We start from the raw sequence: 26,769 nt of genomic DNA, 5'->3' as shown, positions 1-26,769 counted from the left end.
TGCCATTGCAAGAAAGCAGATATTGCAGCTAAGGCGGCCAAATGAACGTTTTTGTTTCCCAATGCATATAAAAGTTATGTTTATACTACATTGTAGTCTTTTAAGTATACAAGAGCAGTATGTCTAAAGAAACAATGCCATACCTCAATTAAAAATACATGGTTGCTTAAAATGCTAATAATCCACTGAGCCTTCAGTGAGTCATCATTTTTTGCCAGTGGAGGATCTTGTCTTCATGTCCATGGCTGCCAACGGATCAGGGTGGTGGTTGCTGAAGGTTGAGGTGACTGTGACAAGTTCTTAAAATAAGACGGCGGTGAAGTTTGCTGCATCGATTGACTCTTCCTTTCAAGAACGATTTCTTTATAGTGTGTGATGCTGTTGGATAACATTCTCCAGAGTAGAACATCTTTCAGAATTCGAGTCAAGCCTCTTAAGCCCTGCTCTTGCTTTATCAACTAAGTTAATATGGTATTCTCTGTCCTTTGTTGTCATTTCAACACTCTCCATGGCATCTTCACCAGGAGTAGATTCCATCTCAAGAAAACACTTTGTTTGCACATCAGTAAGATGCAGTTCCTCAGCTGTTCAAGTCTGGGCACGAGATTGCAGCCCCGCGGTCCCATCTCCAGGCTCCACTTCTAATTCTGGTTCTCTTGCTGTTTCCACCACACTTGCAGTTTCTTCCTCCACTGAAGTATCGAACCCCTCACAGTCATCCATGGGGGTTGGAATCTACTTCTATGAAAATCCTGTGGATGTTAATATTTTGACCTCTTCCAGTGAATCATGAATGTTCTGAATGGCATCTAGAGCTGTGAATGTTTTCCAGAAGGTTTTGCCATGATTTTGCCCAAATCCATAAGAGGAATCCCCATCTATGGCCCCAATAGCCTTGTGAAGTGTATTTCTTTTTTAAAAGATGTCATTTATTTATTTTTGAGAGGGAGTGAGTGATTTTGTGCATGACTTGGGGGAGGGGCAGCGGGAGAGGGAGAAGCAGGCTCCCCGCTGAACAAGGAGTCCCATGCAGGGCTCAATCTCAGGACCCTGGGATCCTGACCTGAGCCGAAGGCAGACACTTCACTGACTGAGCCATGCCGGTGCCCCATGAAATCAATTTCTTAAATAATAAGACTTGAAAATCAGAATTACACTTTGATCCATGGACTGCAGAATGGATGGTGTGTTAGCCACTGGAAAACATTAATCTCGTTATGCATCTCAGCAGAGCTCTTGGGTGACCAGGTACATGGTAAGTGAGCAGTAATATTTTGAAAGGAATCTTTTTTCTGAGCAGTAGGTCTCAGCAGTGGGCTTAAAATATTCAGTAAACCGTGTTGTAAACAAACGTGCTGTCCTCCAGGCTTTGTTGTTGCACTTTCAGAGCCTATGCAGAGAAGACTGAGTGTAATTCTTAAGGGCCCTGGGATTTTCAGAATGAAGAGTCAGTGAGTGTTGGCTTCAGTCACCAGCTGTGTTAGCCTCTAACAGGAGAGTCAGCCTGTTGTGGAAGCTTTGAATCCAGACATTGCCTTCTGCGTGGCTATGAAAGTCCTAGATGACGTCTTCTTCTACTACAAGGCTGTTGTTTGTCTGCCGTGCAAATCTGTTGTGGAGTGTGGCCACCTGCATTGTTGTCTTAGCAAGATCTCCCGGATGACTTGCTATGGCTTCTGTATCCCCACCTGCTGCGTCACCTTGTGCTTGTATGTTCTGGAGACGGCTTGTTCCCTTAAAGCTCATGAACCAACCTCTGCCGGCTTCAGACTTTTCTTGGGCAGCTTCCTCACCTACCTCAGCCTTCACGGAACTGAAGAGAGTCAGGGCCTGGCTCTGGATTAGGCTTTGGTTTAAGGGGATGTTTTGACTGGTTTGGTTGTTTATCCAGACCATATCCTCCATATCAATGTAAGCCTGTTTCACTTTATTATTATTATTTTTTAAGATTTTATTTATTCATTTGAGAGAGAGAGAGAGTGAGTGAGTGTGAGAGAGCACAAGCTAGGGGGAAGGAGCAAAGGGAGATGGAGAAGCAGGCTCCCCACTGACCAGGCAGCCAGATGCGGGGCTCATCCCAGGACTCCTGGATCATGACCTGAGTCAAAGGCAGCACCCCTGGCTCTTTCACTTTCTTATCATTCATATGTTCACTGGAGTAGCACTTTTAATTTTCTTCAAGAATTTTTCCTTTGCATCCAGAACTTGGCTCTTTGGCATAAGAAGCCTAGCTTTTGGCCTGTGTTGACTTTTGATGTATCTTCTTACTAAGCTTAATCATTTCTAGCTTTTGTTTAAAGTGAGAGACATGCAACTCTTCTTTTCATTTGAATACTTAGGAGCCATGTTGGGGTTTCTCTTTGGCCTCATATCAGTATCGTTGTGTCTCAGGAAAAAGGGAAGCCTGAGGAGAGGGTGTAGGACAGGATAAGGCCATTCAGTAGAGCAGTCAGAAGACACACATTCATCAGCTAAGGTTGGTATGTTATGGGAGTGTGGTTTGTGGCACCTCCAAATAATTGCAGTAGTCACCGCAAAGATCATCGATCACAGATCAGCAGAACAAATCTGATAGTCATGAAAAAGTTAGAAATACTGTGAGAATTACCAAAATGGGACCCAGACACCCGGAAGGAGCAGATGTTAATGGAAAAATGGCTTTGGCAGACTTGCTCAAGGCACGGTTGGTTGCCACAGTCGTTTGATGTGTAAGAAATGCAATTATTTGCGAAGCTTTAAAAAGTGAAGGGCAATAAGATGAGGCCTGCCTGTGCTCTGTCTGCTCCCCTGGAGGCAGAGAAGGGAAGCTTGGGTTCATTTCTTCGGGAATTTTTTCTGTCCTTCAAGTCTGAAAAAGGCCTGGTGAGATGGTGTAGACCAGATTCGCTGTGAAGGTGTTCTGTGCATTTATCTGGGGATGTTTTCAGTTTCTAGATGAGCGTATTTGTGGTATTTACACCTAATTGTAAATGTTGCATTTCCTTTTGTGAACATTTTTTTTACGGACTCTGTTACACAAGTTGAGTAACGAAGATTGCCTACATACTTGGGTTAATTGTTTGGAGCGCTTTCTTAATAACTTTGTAAGCTGTGGTAGTGAGTAATCTAGAGAATAATTACATTTTAAAACAGAATCTTACTGTAAAGATCAATTATATCAAGCTGACCTTAATTTACATGGAAAATTCTTGTTCTTTAAAAAGCCTTTTGTAGCGCGGGTGAGGCAGGAGCAGAATTTGGATATGCTTATTATTGCAGTGCTCGCTTTGAGTTAACGAAAAGACAGCATGCCAGAAAATGCTGCCTGCCTGTGTGTGTGTGTGTGTGTGTGTGCACACGCGCGCGCACGCGTTTGTGTGTGTGTGTGTGTGTGTCTGTCATCAAACAGGACTTCTTAGAAACTGATTTAGGTAGCAGTTGTGGTTCCCTGGTCATTTCCTCCCTTCTCATTTAAAAAAAAAAAAAAAATTATTTATTTATTTGTCAGAGAGAGAGAGAGAGAGAGCGCGAGCACACAAGCAGGCAGAGTCAGAGAGAGAAGCTGGCTCCCCACCAAGCAAGGAGCCCAATGTGGGACTCTATCCCAGGACCCTGGGATCATGACCTGAGCCGAAGGCAGCCCCTTAACCCACTGAGTCACCCAGGTGTCCCCCTCCTTGCTCATTTTGATTAGAGTAGAAGCTGTGTGTCTCTTAGTCCTCAGATTCTCAGGCCCAGAAGTAAGTTCACCTTTGCTGATTATCCTGACAGACTTGAGTTCAGTCACAACAGTAAAATCACAGAATAAGAAATGACAGCAATTAGTAAATGTAATGAGATTCAGGGTCTCTACCAATCAAAGTGATGCAAATTACAACCCAGCAGGATAATATTTTTCCCTTGTCAATTTGGCAAATACTATAAAAGACCAGTGCTGGGTTACGTTGGCGATGGTATCAGTAAACATGCATGTTTATACATCATGGAGGAGTTGTCGATTGATACAGAATGTCACGTTTTGGGTGAATGTTTCTCTTACTGCTTATCCTTAGGTGATTTTCTAAGCCATCTTACCGTGTCTTGTATGTGTAAATTATTTAAAGTTAGAGGCATAGGGACGCTTGGGTGACTCAGTCAGTTTTAAGCCTCTGCCTTTGGCTCAGGTTATGATCCCAGGGTCTGGGACTGAGTCCCACACTGGGCTCCTTTCTTTGCTCAGTGGGGAGCCTGCTTTTCCCTCTGCCTGCTGCTTCCCCTGCTTGTTTTCACTGTCTCTCTCTCTCTCCCTTTCTCTCTGACAAATAAGTAAATAAAATCCTAAAAAAAAATAAATAAAATTAGAGACATAATTTCATAATTTTGTGTCAAAAGTGTCAATAAGAAAAATAAGAAAAATAATAAAAGCATTGACATTCTCTTGAATCCTTCACTTCAAGAAGAGTTCATGTTTTCATTTATTTGCTTGGAGGAATATGGGTCAGGTGCCATGACACAATCAGAGTACTGTGTGGCATTCGATATACATGTATTATAAAATTAAAGGTATTACCTTAATTTTGTAATTCTTGTAACGAATCTGAAGATTAGCCACACATGACATGATGAAAGCATTATTGGCTGGAGCCTCGGCCTGGCGTAGTTCCAACATTATCCTGGACCGTGTGGTTAAATGTGGTTAAATGAGACGGTGTCCTGGTTGCACATGTGTGGATACAGGTCTGCAGGAGGCTCCTAGAGCAGCGGTCATGATCTTCATTTCACAGACTCTCTGTTTCTATAACCAATCCCTCTCTTACTGTAGTTCCTCCTTTACTTATTTATTTTTTTTAGATTTTGCTGTTAGAAAAATCTCAAACCCATTTCTTCTATTCCATAAAAAAATGATTTCAAGCATTTGTGCCAAAAATTATTAAGCCAAATGAAATACCAAGTAGCAAGTGTAGACAAAGTTGTCACTACATCATGATAGTTTTAGTAAAGACAGCATTAAGTTAGTAAAAGCTTTTAAGCTACCATGAGATATTGCTTAAGTCATAGTTTCTAAAGATCAAAATTTTTTTCTAAACCCTTTTATTTCAGCCACTGAAAGAGTAAGCATCTCCATATTACTGTGTTGTTTGGAATATGAAGAGTGAGAAGCCGTCTCGGGTGGACATTTGATGGGGGAGAGGTACCCCTAGAGCTGTATCTGGTCATCTTTTGTGTCGATTTTCCCAGCAATGAAAGAAAACCCAGCAGAATCTCTGTCCCCATTTGGGTGTGGACCCAAACATAAGCATCCATAGTTCTTAATCATTGTAATATTTGCATTGCTAGGGATTACCTTGTACAAAGCCAGGGAATTTCTTTAGACTCTGTCACCATGGTTCTTTAAAAATCATTTAGGATCTCTATTGTTACTAAATAAAACACATGGGTTTAGGGAAGATCACAGGAATGACTCATCAGTCCTCACCTCCTGAAAGGAGGGGTATCTGGCATGTAAACACTACCAGGCCTCCAAATTGTTAGCCTGGTGCAAGAAGATTGCCCCGCTCAGAAAATCACACCAATGGAAATGCAGAGGTTCAGGGAAGGAAACAAACAACATCCAAACCTCTCATTTATAGCCTCTGTCTTTTTGGAACATTCTGTCTCTCCCTGTTTTACTAATCCACTTTGATTATGTCATTATATTTTAATGGGCACATGACTAAATAATCAGGAAAGAAAGAACACACGGAACAAAACAGGCTACTCCTGCTCTGAAGCTGCCTGAGGGGTTCTGATGTATTGTCAAAAATGGGGCTCGTATATCAAAATGGTAATTTCACAGACAATGTTGCTTAGAGCAAAGCGAGGTTTAAAGAATATCATTTGAAACAAAAAAGCACTAATGAGTAATACAGATGGCTGTTGGGTCTGGCAAGAATCATGGTGGTCGTTGATAAGGGGCTGAAAACTGAGACTCAGTTCACGCTCTCGTCCTCCTTCAGCTCATGTCCACGCCTGCCTGAATGCTCTGAGCGAATGTCGGGATGTCACTGGGTGTCATTGTATGACATGGAGACTCACAGAAGACTAGCGGCTTAAATGCAGAGTGTGTTCCTTCGGATGTTTTCACTCACGATAGAAATATCACGACATTGTGTAACAATAATGGTTTTGATACATACATTTTATATGGATAAATCATCTCTAGGGACAGCCCAGAAGTTCAGGGGCTCTAGCGCATCACTCATGGTGGTGGTGGGTGTGTGGAAAGATGAGACAGTGGTGGTCATGGTGAGATCAGCCTCTGACGGAAATTAGCCTGAGGTAACCCCAAATCTTAGAGAAGGAGAGTGACCAGTGTGACTTATGAAGTGACCACCTGTTTCTGTTGTCCTCTTTCTCCTGTTTCTTCTCTCTTGGCACTCACCCCAAGTAGGGCAAGGTAAATACCAAAACCTCACAGTGAAGCTTCCAGCAAACATTTGGTATGTATTTGTGTGTGTGTGTGTGTGTGTGTGTGTTTTAATTTAAAGCACATGCATCACCATTGAAAGCATGTTTGCTTACCACCGAAGATGCTCGCAGATCTCACTATGGGTTCACTTTACCCTCTCTGGGAGACACTGGTGTAGTGGAAGGTGGAAGGAAAGCCCTTCGTGGAGGAGTTGATAGAACTACCTCTGCTCCCAGTTCTGCTCTTAACTGGCTGAGTGGACCTCAGGGAAAACGTGTCAGGGCCACAGGTGGGGGAAGTGAGAACATTACTACCGCATTTCACTCAGCTCTAAAGATACTAGGGTTTTCGGAAAATAGTTTATTTGCCTGTAATTTTGTCTTTAGCTTTACCAGCATCGTAAACATTGAGGACTAACAAACAGTGCGGGATGCTGTTAGTAAGATTAAGCAGCTACATTAGCTTGCCAACCAGCAGTATGACTACAGTAAGTACATGATGTCCCAGCCTTAAAAATAAAATTAGTTTCTTCATATAGGTATTTCTGGTGGACTTAAATGGAAAGTCTTTGTTTACTTTTAATTTGATGCACTTTGATTTTAGGCAAGAAACTATCAGTAAAAGTGTTTTCAAGTGAATTTTATGCAGAATATTACATAAAACATTTGCTTCCTAATAGCCCCGGCCCCACGATTTCTCCTATGGTAAGCCACTTTCATTTTAAAAATAGATCTGTTCTACGACACTTAACTTGGCCCTGGTTGTTGTCCTCTTATGCGAGTTATTTAATTTAAAAATAGAACTGTCTCAGTAGATCTGTATCAACCAGTTTAGGATCGTTTCTATCTGGAGGAAGCTGTAATTAGGCAGGCAGTTCTTCGGGTCATATTTGGGCGCAGTGCTCTCCAGTTACGTTTTCCTCTTTGGTGATCTAACAAAGAGCTTTGCTTCCAACTTGATAATTTTATGTTGTATTTAGCTTATAATTTTTTCTTAGGCTAATTTTAATTTCCTCAAGGGTTGGGGGAATTTTATAATTTGGATGCAAACAGATTACCATTAGAAAGTAGTTAACATTTAACATTTTTGGAACGAGGAATCATGCCTAGACTGGTTTGAGATCAGTCAAATGACCCTTTTACCCAGAGCAATTTTAATTTAATGTGCATTGCTACAACTTTGGACTTATTAAAAACAATCAGTGTTTCTGTGAATGCATATTTCTAGAGTACAAGTGTAGGAAAGACCATTAACCAATAAGAAGGAACAGTTTTCCTATTTATTATACCTAAGTTTTAATTTTTCAACCTTTAAGTGAAATTTATCTGATTTTACAAAGTGAAATATGTTTCGTATTGTGAGGAATTAAATTACTATTGATTTGGTGATGTTTTAAGGCCTTAACTTTAACGCAGAAGCTTTTTTTGCCTTACAGATTTTTAGAGATTTATTCCTTCTAAAAGGTCTTGAACTTAACAAGTTCCAGAAAATGAACATAAAGCATGTTATATACATCACATACTGTTATTATTAAACTGTAGCTTAATACATTTTGTTACTTAAGTATACGTTTTTACGTATTTTAAAGTTAATTTTTGAAACTGGGCTTTTTCTCAGATGTGATTATACAGTGTGACACCTGGAAAAATTATTCAGTCAGACTTATGAATTCCTTATCCGTAAGGATAATTCCTTCCTAAAGTGATCTTTCATAGAATTTGGCTATGTAATTTTATCTTTAAAAGTCCTGTTTTTTCCCCATCTAACCAGCAGAGAGCACTTTAGCTTGTAACATAAGCATCAAATATTTAAGTGGAGAGTCAAGATCATGATTTATCAAAGAAATGGGCAATTGTCATCACTCACAACCTCATTCTTTCCTGTCATTTCCAGTGTAATTCATCGATTTCCTTAATTTTTCATCAAATTGAAACACAATTTCATAGTTTAAAAAGTGATGATAATGACATTTTCCCCCAAACACATTCTTGTGCTATTTACTTGGCCAGAAATATTCATGTTAGTTTTATTTTATATATTTGATAGTCCTAATTAATTTATAAATTTGCCCACAAATGGACTAAATTTGGTCTCAATTTCTGTACACCTTTGATTTTTCTTTTTCTTTTTTTTAAGGAGGCTTTACTCTGGATACTAGGTAAATAATTAGTGACAATGACTTTTCTGGAAGGAGATTCAACTCAGTATTTCTTTTGATACTAGGAATCAAAATGTCAGGATTCCACTATAAATGGATGCATTATCTCTTTTGCTTAACTAGTGAAAATGCAAAGATTTAGGTAGTCTGACTTCAGTCCACCTGCTTACATCCTCTAGTTAATACAGAATTTGTTATAAAGCACCTACCTCACCCTTGTTCCTCAGGAACAAGGCTTAACAAGTAACAAACCTAGGCTTATCCAATTGAAGTATATGAAGGAGCGAAACAGTCAGGAACTGCCTGGTCCCTGGGTTTTCCTGTGTTTTAAAGATGAGGAAGGGTTGATTTGGGGAAGAGGTGGAAAGGCTTATTCTGCCATAATAGGAATTTTTACCTTTTATTGTGTGATAAGAAGGATCTAGAGAAATGGCAGCAGAAAGTGGGGACTACGGCTAGGTAGCACTTCAAAGTCTGAGAAGAAACTTGCCACATGGGACTACATGCCTGACACCATTCAGAATTCTGGCCACACCAGACTTACTGAGATGTACGTTATTGTGATTAAATACTATGAACCCTCACAGTGAAAAAGTAGCTCCAGCAGCTAACCCATGGTTTATAAAATTCATGTCGTTCTTGGGAGGGTCATTTGCACTGCTGTCCCCCACTTGCTTGGCCATGGGGGACCCTCTCAAGCTGTCCCTCACACTCAGGCTGGGGGAGTGGTTGTTCAAGATGGGGCAGAAGAAATGTTTGTTGCACATAAATACAAACCCCCTTTCTAGGATTGGTAAAGAATGGGGGAATATTTTAATATAAATACCTGCCCTTTAGGTTCAATGTTTTAACATCATTTCCTCAAACCAGCACTAAATCTTCCGCCCACACAACACTGAAAATTAGCCCTTTTGATAGGTTTCCCCCTATATTGCTGGGCTTTATATCATTTTAAGTTCGGGTGAATGAAGATGTTAATGTTAATCCAGTTTCTCCTGAATGAAAAATGTTAGCGTAAGCAAGGAAATGATTGATTTCTGACTCCTGGACCCCGACGGGTCGCTCTGACCCTGCTGTCCATCTCCTTCTCCTCCCTTGTCCACTCTTCCTATCTTTGCCCTACACCTGGATAACTTATCTGCTTCCAGAGGCCTATTTCGATCTTAGGGGTGGCCGGTGGGGGCTCAGAACTTCGTTCCTTCCCAAATCAGAATGTAACTGAAACTCTTCAAAGAGATGCGTGACAGTTTCTGCTGTTAATTCAGCTATGTTTAAATGGATGGAGAGCAGGGAGAGGGAGTTTCTACTCAGGTGTGAAGCCCCCCCAGGTACCCAGAAAACACCCTGGAAACCTCGGGTGTGCTGGTGTGCTGCACGGAGTGTGTGATGTGATCTGAGAGCAACACTGTCCTAAATGTGGCAGACAGCAGCCTTGTTCTTCACGTTTCCTGAATATTCCGATACTTCTAGTGTTGGTTGGTTGATGGGTTGAATGGCAGGAAAACAATGATTAAATGCGAATGATGGCACATTAGGTGTGGGGCCTTCTGTAATGAGCCCTTCATTAGAAATCTTGAGCTGAAGATTGGCAATTTGCCCATCCGTTTGCTTATCCCATTAAAAAAAGAAAAGTAATCATGGAGAAAGTGTAACCTTTGGTTTCTCCGGTAGTAGTAGATCCCTTTTATTGTCTGAATCATTGAGTGATTTTTTGCAAACCGGTAACCTGATCTTTTATCACTCCCTGGACCGCCTCCTCCGCTGGTATGCCCTGATGCATTCAACACATGTGTTCAAATGGGAGGCTAGCAGCACTCAGAGCAATTTACATTCGGCTTCGCAGCCTGTGAGAAGCAGCAAATCAGCCTCAGGGAAGGCTCCGGGAGACTTGTCAGCAGTCTGTAGCTTATTTCTGTATTTGTGAGGGTGTGTGTGTGTGTGTGTGTGTGTGTGTCTCCCTCTCCCATTCTCTCGCTCACCATTTACAGGCTGGAATCACTGTGGAGGAACAAGCAACAAAGTGTTGTCAAGATTTTATCTCAGGGTAATGATTAGTTAAAAATGAAAGGCTAAAACATTGATTTTCGTTGTGAGAATAATTGACTGTTGGATGTAGAGAACACCCGGTTTCTTCCTGAGGAGAGCTGAGCAGTGGCACACTCCCAGCGGCGAGGGCTGGGTGGAAACGGCCACCGCCTGCCTAGGGAGCTCCCGTAAATGGACTTTGGTCTCAATGCTTTGACTCTTTGTCGTGGTTTTGGATGTTGGAATACGGGCGGTGATCCCTTGTCTTTTATAAACTCACCTGATTTAAAGGAAAGATGAGTGAAGAACCAAAGGAGAAAAATGCAAAACCTGCTCATAGGAAAAGGAAAGGAAAAAAGGTAAGAAATGAATAAGCAACATGTTCTCTGTATTGTTCTCTGGCTCTGGGGAGGAAGTGATCTTCAGGCTGGATTTTTTTAAGAGACTGGATTTTAAGAAGCTGCTAGAATCAGATTGCTTTTGTTTTTCTGGTCTATTAATAATGGGTGTGTTCTGTGCTGGAGAAAAACATCACAACTCGGATACATTGCTAAAATATTTTAACGGTTAAATATAGTCATTTAGATTTCACTGAAGTGGTGTGTTTTTCATAGTGATATTCAGGATTATTAAGTAAACACATGTCCTAATTATGTGGGTGTGTGTGTGCTTTTTACCCCTTAAATTCTCCAGAAGAGCTCGTTAATCAACAGGGTACAGTTACTAATGAATATTATTATGGTATAGATGTTTAGCTTTAACACATATATCAGGCAAACTTAGGGAAACCTGTAGTCACTCTTTGAAATTACAGCATGGAGGTGAACTCCATTTTAATTATTGATCAGCCTATGGCTGACAAACCTCAATTTGCAACAGACCCTGCAGTTGCACAGCCATATGCCTCATTTATAAAATCAGTTTTGTCTTCCGTGTAAAGTGAGGAATCTTCCAAATATTGATAGATGATTATTGTAAACCTGTAGATTCATTTTGGTTGTCTCGAATGTGGGTATCTTAAAATGTGCTCCGAACTTTTTGGTCCATTGTGAAATTGGGGGTTGGAGGGGTGGAGGAGGTAATTCCCTAGGTCTGGCATTTGCTTTTGATCCATTGTGGTTAATAAATTGGCTTCCATAGGGTGTGCCAGCAGTGGAAAAGCCAGTTGTATATCTGTAACAAAGAAAAACAAGTCCTAAAATAGGATTATAGTTTATAGCTCTTTAAGGAAAATGTGTACTGCATTTTTTAAATCTATAATCAAAATCTTCAGCTACTGTATATTAATTACTAGGACTGTTATATATAATAGTGACTCTTTAAAATGCTTCCTTGACCCAATGTAATGTCTGCTCAGCCAATGGGTCCATGGAGAATGGATGGTTATAGAAGAGAGGATAAAGATTTCAAGTCCTCATTGAATTGTCAGCATGTAAAATTTTTTCACAATCTATTATTTATGAAAAGATTCGTTGGGATATGATGCTCTTAAAGGAGCTGGTATCAGCAGACGACTCTGAGGACACGTTTATGAATGTGCCATATTCTAGGGTAGTGGTTCAACATCCTATAGATGGCAAAGCCATGCAGACTGGCAAGAAGTCAGCCTGGACTCTGGTCTGCTGTGTCCGCAGGGGCTGATGACAGTGTGAAGGTGCAGTTCTGATTTCCCAAGGGAGCTGGTCGCAGCTGCACAGCACAAACGATTTGTTTAATGCCTGGCATAGCGGTGCTGGTCTCAAGGAAAGCTGTCGGCTTGGCTCATGTTTATGAGATGTGGCCTTAGTTTCTGACAGGCTCCACCATGATTCCGAACACGGAGTGTCATGGAGAGCCCAGACAGACATCATGAGCCACGGCAGTGCAATCCAGAGTAAAGTGAGCAGTGGCTGGGTTCGTTGTAAATCATTGAGCTTTTATGTGGAATCCTTTAACGTGGGTATTTTTTCTCTCTTCCTTGAAATTTTCCCAGCTGTGTTCTGCTTCTCCTCATCTGAGGTTATCCTTAGAGACAGTATGAAGTCATTTGCTTTGAGTCCTTCTCCTGTACATGCTGCCCTCTCCCAGGGGCTACCAGGGTACCCTCTATGAAGCCTTCATCATCACACTCTGCCCAAGGACCTTCCAAAATCCCTCCGGCCTGTTTAGTGAAGTCCAGATTCCTGACCACAGAGCTTGAGGCCTTTCCCAGTCTGATCTGCGCCTGCATCTCCCAGGCTTTTTTCCCCTTCACCATTTACTTCATTCATGTTTGACTCCATCCAAACTGGAGATCTTACCAGCCCCTGAATTAATTCCCTTCGTCTGATACTTGTCCTTTGTCCATGGAGAAGGCATTTCTGTGCCAGCCCACTTGGTGAAATCCTACCCATCCTTCAAGGTCCAAGCCAGCTCTTGCCTTCTCCCTGAAATCTTTCAATTCACCCTACTTAGAAGTCAGTCAGTCTTCTGGATTGACACCGTACCTTCTACTTAACCTAATACATTCTGCTGCCTTTTCAAGTTATTGTGTACCTGTTCTGTTCTCTTGTCCACATTGAACTACTGGTATTCACCTCAGGAGCCTCTCAACATGTTCCTTATGTGCAGCTGACACTAAATAAATGTCCCATTGAAATAGCTCTCTCATTTACTAACCAGAGTTCACCAAGAATTAGATGTTCAGTATTAGAGCAGATACATATCAAGTAGGAGTTATCTTTTAAATGAATAGGCCTTTTCTCCCAACATTTTTCTGGGTAAAAAATAAAATAGTTTTTGTTTTCTTAAAGACAGTTTGTATGTATATACACACCTGCATATGTGCAGGTGTGTGTGTGTGTGTGTGTGTGTGCGCCATTTCCTTCTGAGCCAAATATTCTAGAAGGTTTCCGGGTGTTCTAGATGACCTACACTGCAGCATTGGTGGGTGTGGTCAAATGAAAGCATTTCAGGTGGGAAATATATGCAATCTGCCAAAATTCTATTGCAACAAGCTCCTCAAATATTTGAACTGTTTCCTAACTACTTATGGAATTATTTTAATATAAACTTCAGTATGAAATCCTTCTTATATAGGGATATGTCTCAAAATGGCCTTAAAAATGATGTGTTGTTGTTGAGTGTTTTCAGAACAGATCACATGCTTAAGGGCATTTGGGTATAAAGTGTCTCATGAGACATATTTAATATTGGAGTCAGCAAGATAAATGTAATGGAATCATTATATTATTCCTTTGTTAGCACATAGCAAGTGTTTTCCTATTTTGCTCAGGAATATATAGGGATTCAAACTGATGTTAGGAAATGCTTTTTTCTAATAATTTGTATATTTTGTTCTGAATGTGAAGAGGGAGTGTGTGTGTGTGTGTGTGTATCCATATCCTGTAGCTATTTATCTCTCCTTGTGCTGCTTACAGGAGAAGGATTTACTGAAAGTCAGGAGACTGGGTTCCTATATAGCCCAGCTTCTAACCTGTCTTGAGTAGAACAATCAAACCCTCTGACTAGAAAATGGAATCCATGTGCCTGACAGAACCATCAGGGGTATTATGAGAGTAAAATAAAAGTAATCAGTAGGGCCATATTTTCAAGAGATTTTAAAAATGACAACACTTAAACTCAAAGTGGTTGTCACGGTGGAATTTCAAACTTGCTGTAGAATGACTGATTCTAAAGAAGAAATGACAGACAAGGCCGTATTACCCCCGTAATATTATACCGAACGGCCAGAAGTGCTTAGCTTAGTCAGCCACCGAAGAATAAGTGTGAAAGGTGTCCGTCAGTGACTTAATTTATTTAGCATCTGCATTTCATCAGCCCAAGTTGTCATAACAAAATGCCATTGACTGCATGGTTTAAATAACAGAAATGTGTTTTCTCGGTGTTGTGGAAAATGCAAGTCTGCAGTCAGAGCACCCGTGTGGTGGGGTCTGGTAAGGAGGACTCCTCCTGACCTGGAGAGTGCTGCCTCACTGCGTGCTCACATAGCCTTTCCTGGCCACGTGCAAGTGAACGTGGGGGTGGGGAGGGAGAGATTGATTTCTCTCTCTCCTTCTTCTTATAAGACCACCAGTCCTGTTGGGTAAGCATTGCACCCTCATGACCTTACTTAACTCGGATTACCCCCCAAAAGCCCTGTCTCCCAATAATTAACATTTACCATAATGCATTTGGGAGGGGTGCAACATAACGCATTTGGGAGGGGTGCAATTCAGTCCATAGGAGCATCCAGAGGAGGCTGTGTGGTCCAGATTCCTAACTTAGATATGCTTAATAAAACATATGATGGTGATTGAAGTCCTTTCAATTAATTTAGTTATTCAGCAGATGCTGTGTCATAGAAAACCTTCAAATACTGGGCCAGAGCCAGCTGTGGAAACTAGTCTGTGCTGGAAGTGTTAAGGGTACCAAATGAAAGTGAAGTCAGGTTCCCTTGGTGGCACAATGAGGGAAGGGGAAATTCCCTCTGGGGCCGACATTAGGCAAGGAGAGGTTGAGGAAGGCATGCTGGAGTTGATATTAAGAAGATATGTGTTTCCAGGTGCTCCCCAAGAGGGCCAGAGCCTTCCAGATAAGAGTATAGGATGAAAGAGGGAGGAACATTTGAAGCAGCCTGATTCCTGTTTAGGAATCTAAACATTGTTTTGTGTAGTTGGAGTGCAGTGGGCAGGGACGTGTCATTGCAAGATATAAAGATGTAAAAAAAGAAAAGGGCCAGCTTTGAGCTACGGGTCTCTTTTTGGTCCTGGGGTTCACCAAAAGGCTTTGAGCAGATGACTACTGAAATCAGATTTACTTTTTAGAAAAACATCCTTAGTATTTGGTAGAAGTGCTAGGTCTTTATTTTACACCGACATCCCATCTGGTAGAAATATAAGTCATATATTTCACTGCTGAGGATTACCAAAAACTTAGTTTCTTGAGTGTTTCATTGAATGAATTTTCTCTTTTTTTTTCTCCTTTTCTTTTGCTTTTTTTCCTTTTCCTTTTTTCTTTCCCTCCCCTTCCCCTTTTCCCTTTCCTCTCTCCTCTTCTCTTTCCTTCCTTCCTTCCTTCCTTCCTTCCTTCCTTCCTTCCTTCCTTCCTTCCTATTGGCAGATAGGAAAAAACACTTCGCTATTTAGACCCCACTCGGTAATGAGTTCCATTGCAATGAGTTTGCTTGTTTTCTAGGGAACTTCAGTAAAGGATTTTCACTATTTTAGTTCAGTTGCCTTTTCCATCTTGAGAATCCAAAATAACTTACTTTAAGTTAGTTTTGACAGTTTGTGTTTCTTCTGAGGGTGGACTGCATAACTTTCTTCTTTTCTACTCTTTTTTTCCCATGTGCTTGCCTTATGTGTGAGAGCTGTACTTGTCTCATGACGCTTAAATTATCCAAATGTGTATAATTTTTTTTTTTTTGAGGGAGAGTCAAGGGAATGTCCATTTCTGAATTTCATCCATTATTCCTAATGCTGGAGTTTCCATTGTTGGAATTTTTGTTTGTCTTTTGGTTGTAGGGTCTTTGATCAGGATGCCTTGAATACCAAGTTCCCTCTAAACTGAGGTGTTGGCCTGTGGGCACATTGAACACATGGCATTTCTGTTGACCTGTGATTTTCATTTGTGTTTTTGGACATTGCCCACTACTGCTCTATAAGCACAGAACCTCTCAAAGTCTTTTGTCGATGAGTGGAGTGAGTTGAGTTATGGCTCACTGAACACAATCATGTATCCAGCGCTTTGTAACTTCTGGGGGCCAACGTACACTCCATGCTGATAGCTTTTATATCCTTTTCCATTTCACTATATGTGTTACTATCAGATATTTCTTCTTTTATTCTGGTATAAATAGAAAAATTTGAACACTTTTTATTTTCTTAATCATTTTTCTCTTGACTATTACTCCTATTTTCACAAGTACTATCAACTTTGTAGTTAACAAGACATTTAAAATATTTAAGTATCTTGTGCATCCATATCCCCGAATAGAAATTTTGACGCCTCCAATAATGAGTTTGTGATGGTATTTTCTTGAACTTAGTATTAAAGTTTGCTCATTTCAGTGTGCAGATTTCTATGTTATCTTGGCCTAAGGTTTTTGTACTTTTGAAACTTTCTTTTTGCAGGGAGAGATTAAATGAATTAAGAGAACCTGACAGGTTACTTCGTTATATCAGAATTTCATGGGAAAAAACCCTCAATTTAATACCATCTTTTTAAAATCAGATTTAATGAGGTACATTTACTTGGGGATTTTCTTCCATGTTAGAAAAAGACCAGCAGAAGCTTGGCATAAATTTATTTTATATGTAGCAGGCTTGGGGCATAGACTCTGAACATGACCCATAAAGAGAGGCTGTGATACTCCACAGGTCCAAAGGCCTTTCTCCGTAATTTCAAGATTCAAAATGAAAACCGAAAATATTTTCTAGCTTCTTTGGCGACAAAATCTGACCTGACCTGAACTCATGTGGCAGGAAAACGTTCTGACCTTATGTGAAGCTATTTATAGTCTTTATTTATCTACCTTTGTGGGAATCTTCGTATGTTCTGCTGCAGAAGTAAAAATTCTTTGCTTGGGGGATACTGTGGGGAAGGAGCTTATCATATTGGTATATCCCTTTCTAAAGTTTGACAAGTTCTGAATTCCAGAGCTTTTCTGGCTGCAGGTACTTCACAGGAGGGATTGTGAATCCACACTGAGTCCTGAGCTGGGAGGGGTGATGAGCCAGCATGACGAAATGTTAGCTTGCAGTGAGGAGGAAGGGGCTCGTTCTGTCCTTAATCACTTCCAGAAAAAGTGGCGTTTTGTGATGCTGGGCACGATATCAAAGGTCCCTCAATTATTTCCAGGTGCCATCTAACAGACTTTAGCTTGTTTGGCAGTAAATCTGAACCTTTTGACAGGGTGGTTTTGAAGATGATATTTATAAAGCCTTTTCGTCGTCGTCGTTGTTTTGTTTGTTTTTAAGCAATGAATTGTGACTTACCAAAACGAAGAAAAAAGTCTTAATATATTGTTTAGGAAATTCTTGGTTTTTTGGGTTGTTCATGACCATTTGATTAGGTCATGAAAAATAACTGGTATATATATGTTCTGTAGAAGAAAAAATAGAGTAAATTGTTGTTTGATTGGATTGTTGTGCCTACTCGCAGAGAAAGCAATGATAACTATATAGGGATAATTAATTTCCCACAATTAGCACATAAAATGTCTTTTTCTGTCATCCATCTTACATAAAAATCTCCATTTATGGGTATATTATACAACTTAATTATGTATATATTATGCAACTTACTTTTAAAAACTTTTCATTCCATTTTTTCCTCACAGTTACACATAAATGGAAGTATAAAGTAATTTATTACATGGGTGTATTAACAGTTTAAAATCTAGATGCTTTTCTCAACTTATTCTCCTATGAATTATATAAATTTGGTCCTTGAAATCTATGAGTTCTCCCACTACCAGGGAATTAATAGAAATGTGCTGTCTGTCACAAGGCATGTCATTAATATGATTGGAGATAACTTGCTTAACAATGTCCTTAAGAAAGCCAAAATTCTAAATCATATCTGAAGTTTTAATGCTCATAAAACTCAGAGCCTCGTTAAGCAGTTTACTGAATGCTCGCTGCCCTGTATCTTTCATTCCCAACTCACTAGTCTTTTAAAATTATTTTTCACAGCACGTGGGTTATGCTGGTCTCACATTTCTACTGGTGTGTGTGTGTGTGTGTGTGTCTTAAACTATCATCGTGCAAAGCTATTTTGATTCTGCCTTGGTACCATACCATTTGTTCTTTCAACCAACATTTCTTGAGCGCTGGGGCGAGGCAGTCATCAGGGAACAAGATCGGCAGTAAATGTATGAACTGGGTACTAGTCATAACTCAGTGTGAAAAGTCCACAAGAGGCCTCTACTCCAGGGAGAAACTAGACTTCAGAGAGGAGGTGACCATTGTCGCCAGGGAAGGAACTGAAAACACGGAGGGGAGGTGGCAGGGAAGGCCTCGCAGTGGGGATCCTTGATCAGTGAGCTCAGTCCTGATAGGGACTCCATCAGCTCCGAAGAGGACATTTTAGGTGGAAGGAACTGCTTGGGGGGAAACCTCTGTCATGTTTGGATCCCAAGGAAGGAACACTTTCATGGACTCTCCCAGCTGGCTTGAACTTTAAAGACTTCTAGACGCTGCTCTCAAATGTCTTTTTCCTCCTGGAATTCAGTCAATGTTTCCCGAGTTTTCAGGATAAAGAACAAGATTTGAGGGAGTCAGCTGGTGACACATGGTACCTCTGCAGGGTAGCACCCAGTGAACTTGTAAGAATGATGAACTTTTATTCTACTTTTCACTTTTCCTTCACTGCTGCTCATTGTTGACTGTTGTGACAAGTACAGAGAGGAATTTAGAGACTTATACAGAAACCCACATCTCTTGAGACTCTAATCAACACTAACTGCACCCCCCCACTTAGCCACAGTCTACTAATTTTATTACTATAATAAATTAGAGATACAAATAAAGACACACATCGGAAACTAAACTTGATAAACCTTGATATGAGGATTGTGCACAGTACTTTTTGCAAATAAGGCATAAGAAATATCCCTTGTCTTACAATAAAGGTTTCATAATTCTGAGCATTAGTGTCATATTTAATGTCAGTGTTTTGTGAGTACTTAAGGAAAAATTAAAGATAATTATAGCAAACCAAGTTAATTCCTTGACATGATGCTTAACCTCTAGATAATTTATCTGGGAACATTGTGTAATTTTCCTTTGTTATTTTCATGATGCCGGTTTATTCAGTCTTTACTTGCAGTGACTTCACCACTGTACCTTGGCATTGTACAAAATTGGAAAATCTCTTTGGAACCTTATCATGTTATCTTAAATATCATTTCCACCATTTGTAAATCTCAGTCATTTTCACATAGACGCGACATCAAAACTACCTACAGAAGTGGAACCACGGTCTTCTGAATATTAATGAAAAACATTTTCTGTGTAATTACAGGTAATTAAGTGAATCATGTGCTCAAGTAAATATTTATGAATAACTTCAAAGTTTCCTTTTAAAAACAAAAGCAACCATGGTTATGATTTCAGGGATTCCCACCCCACAGCCCCCACAGAGCTGTTTTTCAGAAATGTAATGGACTGCTTCCTACCACACACGTGGGGTTATTTCACTTAGTCTGCTGTTTTGGACAAATTGAGAAGCACAATAAACAGCTTGGGTTCAGATATTTGAAGTTCCCTTTTCTGATCCGTGAAGAAGGGCTCATCCTCTTCAATTGGTCTTTATGTCTCCAAATTAGAAAAAAATACACAGACTATTTATGAAGTGAGAATAGCAATTAATAGGTTCCAGAATTCCAGACTTCCTTTTTAAGAATTTGTTAGATATGACTTTTGATGAATTCAGTTATGCGAGTGTGCTTGAAAGAGGTGCTAGGAACTTGCAGCAACACATGGGTGCTTGTGAAGTTTTTGCTGTCTTTCACTGATTTTTGCTATTTTAGGGGATCTTTAGAGCAAAACTAAAAAGGGACTGTCTTCTGCATTATCAAAGTGTAAAACCTACAAAACAGCAATTTTAAATGCTTAGATTTAATGATACATTTTCTTTCCGTCCACCTGCTGAAAGTGCTTTTACTGTTAGTCTTTCATCTCTGTCTAAAGGTCTTTTAGGGGTTGAACTTCTGGCATTATGCTATAGCGCTTCATGTAAATTATAAACATGCCAATTCTAGTGTTTGTCTTTAGAAAGTAGATGTACTAATGTAGCTGCCTTAAACTAATGTGTCAATATGTGCCTTTTATCTTCTGCTTTTAAAGCTTTTCTGTAATCTTTAAAGGAGAGGTTCTCTGAAAAACATTATGATCATGGGCTTTGGCTAAGGAAAGAATGGAATCACATACACCAGAGCTTAAATCCTTGTTGTGCATCTTAATACTTATACGAAGTTTGTCAGGTTGCCTACATGTCCTAAGCCCTGGTTTCCTAGTCTTTTTTTTTTTTTTTTGATGATTTTATTTATTTATTTGACACAGAGAGAGAGAGCACAAGTAGGCAGAAAGGCAGGCAGAGGGAGAGGGGGAAGCAGGCTCCCTGCTGAGCAGAGAGCCCAATGCGGGACTCGATCCCAGGACCCTGAGATCATGACCTGAACTGAAGGCAGAGGGCTCAACCCACTGAGCCACCCAGGTGCCCCCTGGTTTCCTACTCTTTAAAATGAGGATATATTGCTTATGTAGAGGTTTAATGTCAGGATTACAAACAGTATATGTATGTCAAGTGCCTGGTGCAGCTCTTGGCCAAAAGTAGGTGTATGTCATAGAGTAGCTGTTGTTGTCCTTAATGTTAAAAGCATTGCTAGCAGAAGATTAGATTTGGTATTACTTATTGCCTCTGAAGTAAAGCAGAATTTAAGTGCTCAAAGTTCATTGTCTCCCTAAATCAGAATTTTTATGTATCATTTTCATATGACTTGTTTTCTTTTCTTCTTTGTAAATCAGAATAGCCTGTTCCCCAATGGTTAAATTTGTTTGTAATGTTGATTTCCTTGCTCATTAATAAAAAACTTAGAAATTTATCTTTTGAATTGTTTTAGAAAATTGCATATTTATCTCTAGTGAAATTCTGATTTAGAAGGAGATTTATGGAATAAACTGCCTTTTAATAATAGAAATTGGCATTATGTCAATTTCTAATGGTACATGTCAGATAAGATTTAGATTATTAGCATTTGTCTATTAGCATGATAGTGGATATTTTACTCTAGTAACTGTGCTCGAAAAATCCTTGCACTTTGTATTGTATTTAACCATTTAGAATGAGGGAACAGGTTGGCATATTAGAATATACCAACACGGTGGTGTATCAGAAAGAACAACGCATTGTGGGTTTTCTTCTTGACTCATAAAACAGCAGCAAGAGGAAGTGTAGTGGAAGGAAAGTAAGATTCAAAACCAGCTGGTAATTACATTGAAGACATTTAAGACAATGCATATGAAAATATCAAAGTGTTCATTGTGTTTACCACTGTGGCATTGAACTGAAGCCTCCCATTTTCTCATCTCTGAAATGTAGTTGTAACAGTTGATACCTATGACGCTTATGGCTTTTAAGACACCATTTTCTAGCAACAATATTGAATCCATACTTTGAAAGCGATAGTATAATGGGTGAGATCTGGAGCACTGCTGTGTGTTTGCTGAAGGGAACAGAAGCCCAAGAGGACCTCCTCTGTGTAGTTGTCACCTTCAGCACCACTAGGTGATCTTGTCCCTAACAACGTTGCCGCCTCATTTACTAATTTGCATTCTAGTTTTTGTATTTTCATAATTGAAGTGTAAAGAACACAAGGAATGGTTACTGATCTTGTCACCTTTCACATAGAATCCCAGCTACCTTTCCGTGATTATATTTAACACCACCACCACATAAAACATCCTAAATTTAAGTATGGGATCTGAAGTAGTTTTAGAGAGAACGCCCTATTTAATGGCAAAGCAGGTCCTTGGGTTCTTTCATTCCTGGGCCTTTCATAGATGTCCCCTCAGGGACAGTTTGTACATTGTTCGCATCTAGAGCACAGATGATTTGGCATTTTTTGGTTTTGTTTTTACTCTGGTAAAATACTCATAAAATGTAGCATTGTGATCATTTAAAAATGCAACTCAGTGGCATTAACTACGTTCACAGTGTTGTGCAACTGTCACCACTATCTAGTTCCAGTACTTTTTCATCGCCCGAAATGGAAACCCTGTACTCACGGAGAAGTCACTCCATATTCCCTCCTCCCCCACTAATCTGCTTTCTGTCTCTATGGATTTTGCCTATAATGTGTTTTTCATATGATGGTTTGTGGTTTATATGATATGTATCCTGTTGGGTCTGGCTTCCTTCAGTTGGCATGTTTTCAGGGTTGACCCATGCTGTAACATGTATCAGTGCTTTATTCCTTTTTTTAAGCTGACTAATACTCTATTGTATGCATAGTCCCCATTTTGTCTATCTCTTCATCTGTTGGAGGACTTTTGGGTTGTTCCTATCTTTTGACTATTGTGAGTAGAGCTGCAACAAACTTTTCTGGACAGGTTTTTATTTGAACACCTGTTCCCAGTTCTTTGGGATATTTGTCTATCCCAAACAGTGGAATTCTTTGGTCACGTAATAATTCTATAAACACAAAAATTACTGAAGAACTTGCCAGGAGGTTTTCTTCTATGATTTTTTTTATAGTTTGATTTGTGTTTTAGTCCCATTTCTGTATCTTATTCTTTATCTAGTCACTTATTACTTGTGAGGTTTTTTTTAGGGAGTAAAATACAGTGAAATTTTGTGTCTATTCATCATATAGAGATGGTGGTGGGAAGGGGTTTGTGGAGAGACTGTGACCCTGAGATAGAGATAGAAACCCCTGGTGAGCTTTCGTGAATGGCTGCAGGTAGATCTGAGCATAGGAGACAAGTACAGTTCTTGTGGTAACGTTCCTGATGGGGACTTTTACTTGAAGCTGGAACTTTGAACAGGGGCAGAACCAAGAAGACAGCAGTTTGCATTCTCTCCCCAAGCACAAGCTATTGACTATCCCAGAACAAAGTGCATGAAATGGACTCTGTTCTTAGCACTAGGCCAGAAAAAGAGTTGGTGCGTTTAGCCACACCTGGAGTAAGATTTCTCCAGAGAGAAGAAAGTTAGAGGCTTAAAGTATCAGATGTCCTCTTTGTTGCATATGTTTGTGGTTAACTTTACTGTGGAGCAAATACTATATAATTCTCATCCCATAATATAGCATCAGTCTTTCCCATTTGTTCCTCTTTTAATATTTAAAGTGAGAATATGCTCCTTGGTGAGGTCATAGAGAAGTTTCTGAGCCAAGTAGATTGTAACTGACAACGGTAGCCACTATTTTGGTTCCTGTTTTGTGGGTAAAATGAGGTTCTGAATATGTAGATTGTAATCACGTCACCATAGACAGGTATTAACTGCTTTGCTTTGCAGTAAACACTACAAAAAAAAAAGTATCAGGGAAACATTGACTTATGGGTTGCATGATCTTTACAGAAGAAGCAGGAAGATTCCTAAAATATTAGGTTCTGAGCTTTTTTCTAGGTGGGGTAGGTTTGTTGTTTTCTTTCTTTTTGGGTGATACCCAGCCTCATGAAAATATGCGGTTAGTCAAGTTATTCCACACTCTGCTGAGCAAAACTGGTGTTACCCCAGAGAGTACTTTCTGGTCCTGACATGTGTTACATATTAAAGATATAGGATGAAGTATTCAGGAAAGGCATTCAGAGTCTGTTTTGTGGTCTTCAGATACAAAATGCAATGTAGCCTTCACACTTGGACGCTTTAAAAAATTTTTTTCTTTAAATTTATTTATAACTAGAAAATTTTTATGAATTTCAATTCTAAGAGGATACATTCCAATAAAATGTGGTCTCTATCTACATATCTTCTTAAAATGTCTTGCTTTAAATTTTTTATAACTGGAAATCTTAACAATTTCTTTTTTTATTTGCTTCTCTTTATTCCTCACCCTTTTCTGTAAGAATTTTGGACTCAGGTCTTATTTAAAAATGGAAGAAATACAAAACTAAAATGTTGGAAATATTCCTGCTGGGAGACTCACCTAGAAGTTTTGGTGATGGTAAAGTATAGTTGATCTTATCAGGAAAATAAGCTTACTAACACAGAGATGTGGGAGAAAGTCCACCTGGGAATACACCTTGACAACTGTCATTGACAATGTCGGTTTCTGTTGGGTGGGTTTTAGATTTTTAAATGATGTTCACAGTGGTTCTTGTCATCTCACATACTTTAAAACGTCATTGACTCCCTTTGACCGGACTATGAAAACTCAAGTCATTGCAGTTTGTGGCTTCATCTTTTTGAAGCTGGTCAGCAGTCAGCAAATCTCATTTGTAGAAAGGTGCTCTGGGAAAGAAAGGCTTAGTGTTAAGCACATCAGGTCTCTTTCTGTGCGTTACCAGCAGGTTGGAGCCCAGCAGAATGAGCCATGGACACCTGCAGTCAGCTGAAGCACATGTCCTGGGCTCTGTGGGTGCTGGCCTGTCCTCCGGGGAGTTGTCCTCTTACGGGGCAACCACGTTTAGAGGTTTATTTAGAGAAGGAGCTCTGAGTGATGCAGTTTGAAAAGGTAATACATTTAAAGATTTTACTTATTTATTTGAGAGAGAGAGACAGTGAGAGAGAGCATGAGCGAGGAGAAGGTCAGAGGGAGAAGCAGACTCCCTATGGAGCTGGGAGCCCGATGCGGGACTTGATCCCGGAACTCCGGGATCATGACCTGAGCCAAAGGCAGCTGTCCAACCAACTGAGCCACCCAGGCGTCCCGGTAATACATTTAAGAAATAAAAAGATAACCTAAAAAATAAGAACACAGACTTAAGAGTGTATTTTATACTATCGTATGTGACTTGGTATAAAGGGGTAAAAGTTGTCTGGAGAGAGCTTGTTTTGAACCAGGGCAGCAAGTTCACGATTAAAAAGCCAGAGAAGTAATATAAATGAATAAATGGGGGGCAGTTGAGACATTCTATAATTCTGTAAGAAGAGCCAGAAGTCTAGATTTCTAGGTTAAATCTCTTGATATTGAAATATTGAAAGTAATTAATAGTATTTTTTGAAAAAAAAAATACTCATTTGTGGCCAGAGCAAGCAAACAGGCACCCAACCAAGACAGTCTCCGGGACCCCAAGTTTGTACCTTTGTTTTTAGCTGTGTTGGCCACTGTCTCCAGTTCTCTCTGGGTAGAACTTTAGAACTGAGTTCCTGAGTCTCTAGAGAATCTCTGTGGTAAACATTTATCCAATGCAAATCTATTTTCCTTTATTTTATTGGTTAAAAAACCTTTGTTTTACTCTTGATCATTCAAATACTCAGATCAGATTTTGCCCCATCCCCACCCCAGGGGAAAAGAAGTAGAAATACCTGCCTTCATAGATTTAGCAAAACAATTCAATTCTTTATGCTTTATTACTACAAACAGCAAATTTTGGATCCTATAGCAATCTAGATTCATGAACACAGCTCAAATCTCATATAGTTAGAGCTCAGGACTGGTGGATGTACAATTGTAGCAAAGAAACCCATTTTCACTAAAATCTGTACCAAATTCACAAGTTATGGGTATACAGGGTTCTTAACAAAGACATGTTTTGTACCATGTGGTTACACCGTAAAACTTAATGCCAGCGATGTTTATACTTACTCTTGTAATAAAAAGCATTTTGTTGAAACCCAACATATTTTAACATATTTTAGTTGGTTGTGAAAGCTCAGACATGGATATTTAAAAAGCGTTGTGTATTCAGCCTTATTAAGTACTTAGTTGAGAGCACAGTAATTACCTTAGATTTTATGATTATAGGATAGGAGTTGTATGAAGACTCCTATTTCTAATGGTTGATTAGCGAGAAATGAATATGAATATCATATTTCCTCAGTTGTACATGGCAAACTACCTTACACATTTAAATCTCCCTGAACTGGGGTGCATTTCACAATCCATGAATTCTCATCTCTGCTGTCATCCAGACAGCAGCGAGGATGTAATTGCCATGGACTGAATGTGCAAACCTGGTTGTTATTCCGGGTGACGTGACTGCAGTGCCTCAGAGTTTCAGTCTGCAAGGTGCTTAAGGATCCTTTGAGGGAGGAATTTGCAGAAAGGGTGACAATTGGGTTGGAGAATATCCAGGAGGTAGGGGTGGAGCATTTTAAGAAATGCTTTGTCAACCACCATCCCGACACACAGAAATAAATGTATCATGTATGAGAAGACTCACTGATGCCCCAACAACCAGCCTTATCCTCAGGATAAGGAGAGTAAAGAGCTGAATGCGTGAAGTTTTAAGAATGCCTTAACCATAGACCCTCAACTCTATGGTCAACTAATCTTTGACAAAGCAGTAAAGAATGTCCAATGGAAAAAAGACAGCCTCTTCAATAAATGGTGCTGGGAAAATTGGACAGCCACATGCAGAAAAATGAAATTGGACCACTTCCTTACACCACACACAAAAATAGACTCAAAATGGATGAAGGACCTCAATGTGCGAAAGGAATCCATCAAAATCCTTGAGGAGAACACAGGCAGCAACCTCTTCGACCTCAGCCGCAGCAACATCTTCCTAGGAACAACACAAAAGGCAAGGGAAGCAAGGGAAAAAATGAA

General features: G+C 39.8%; 1 protein-coding gene across 1 annotated transcript in view; it reads left to right on the top strand.

Annotated features, from left to right (window-relative positions):
• ANK3 (ankyrin 3) overlaps window positions 1–26,769 on the top strand; it is a 670,694-nt gene that overhangs the window by 147,448 nt on the left and 496,477 nt on the right. The gene's annotated exons all lie outside the window — the stretch shown is intronic.

The sequence above is a fragment of the Mustela nigripes genome, chromosome 4 (genome assembly GCF_022355385.1).
Source record: "Mustela nigripes isolate SB6536 chromosome 4, MUSNIG.SB6536, whole genome shotgun sequence".
Classification (NCBI taxonomy): Eukaryota; Metazoa; Chordata; class Mammalia; order Carnivora; family Mustelidae; genus Mustela; species Mustela nigripes.
Note: the sequence above shows the minus strand (reverse complement) of the source record. Positions and strands in the feature narration are given on the sequence as shown.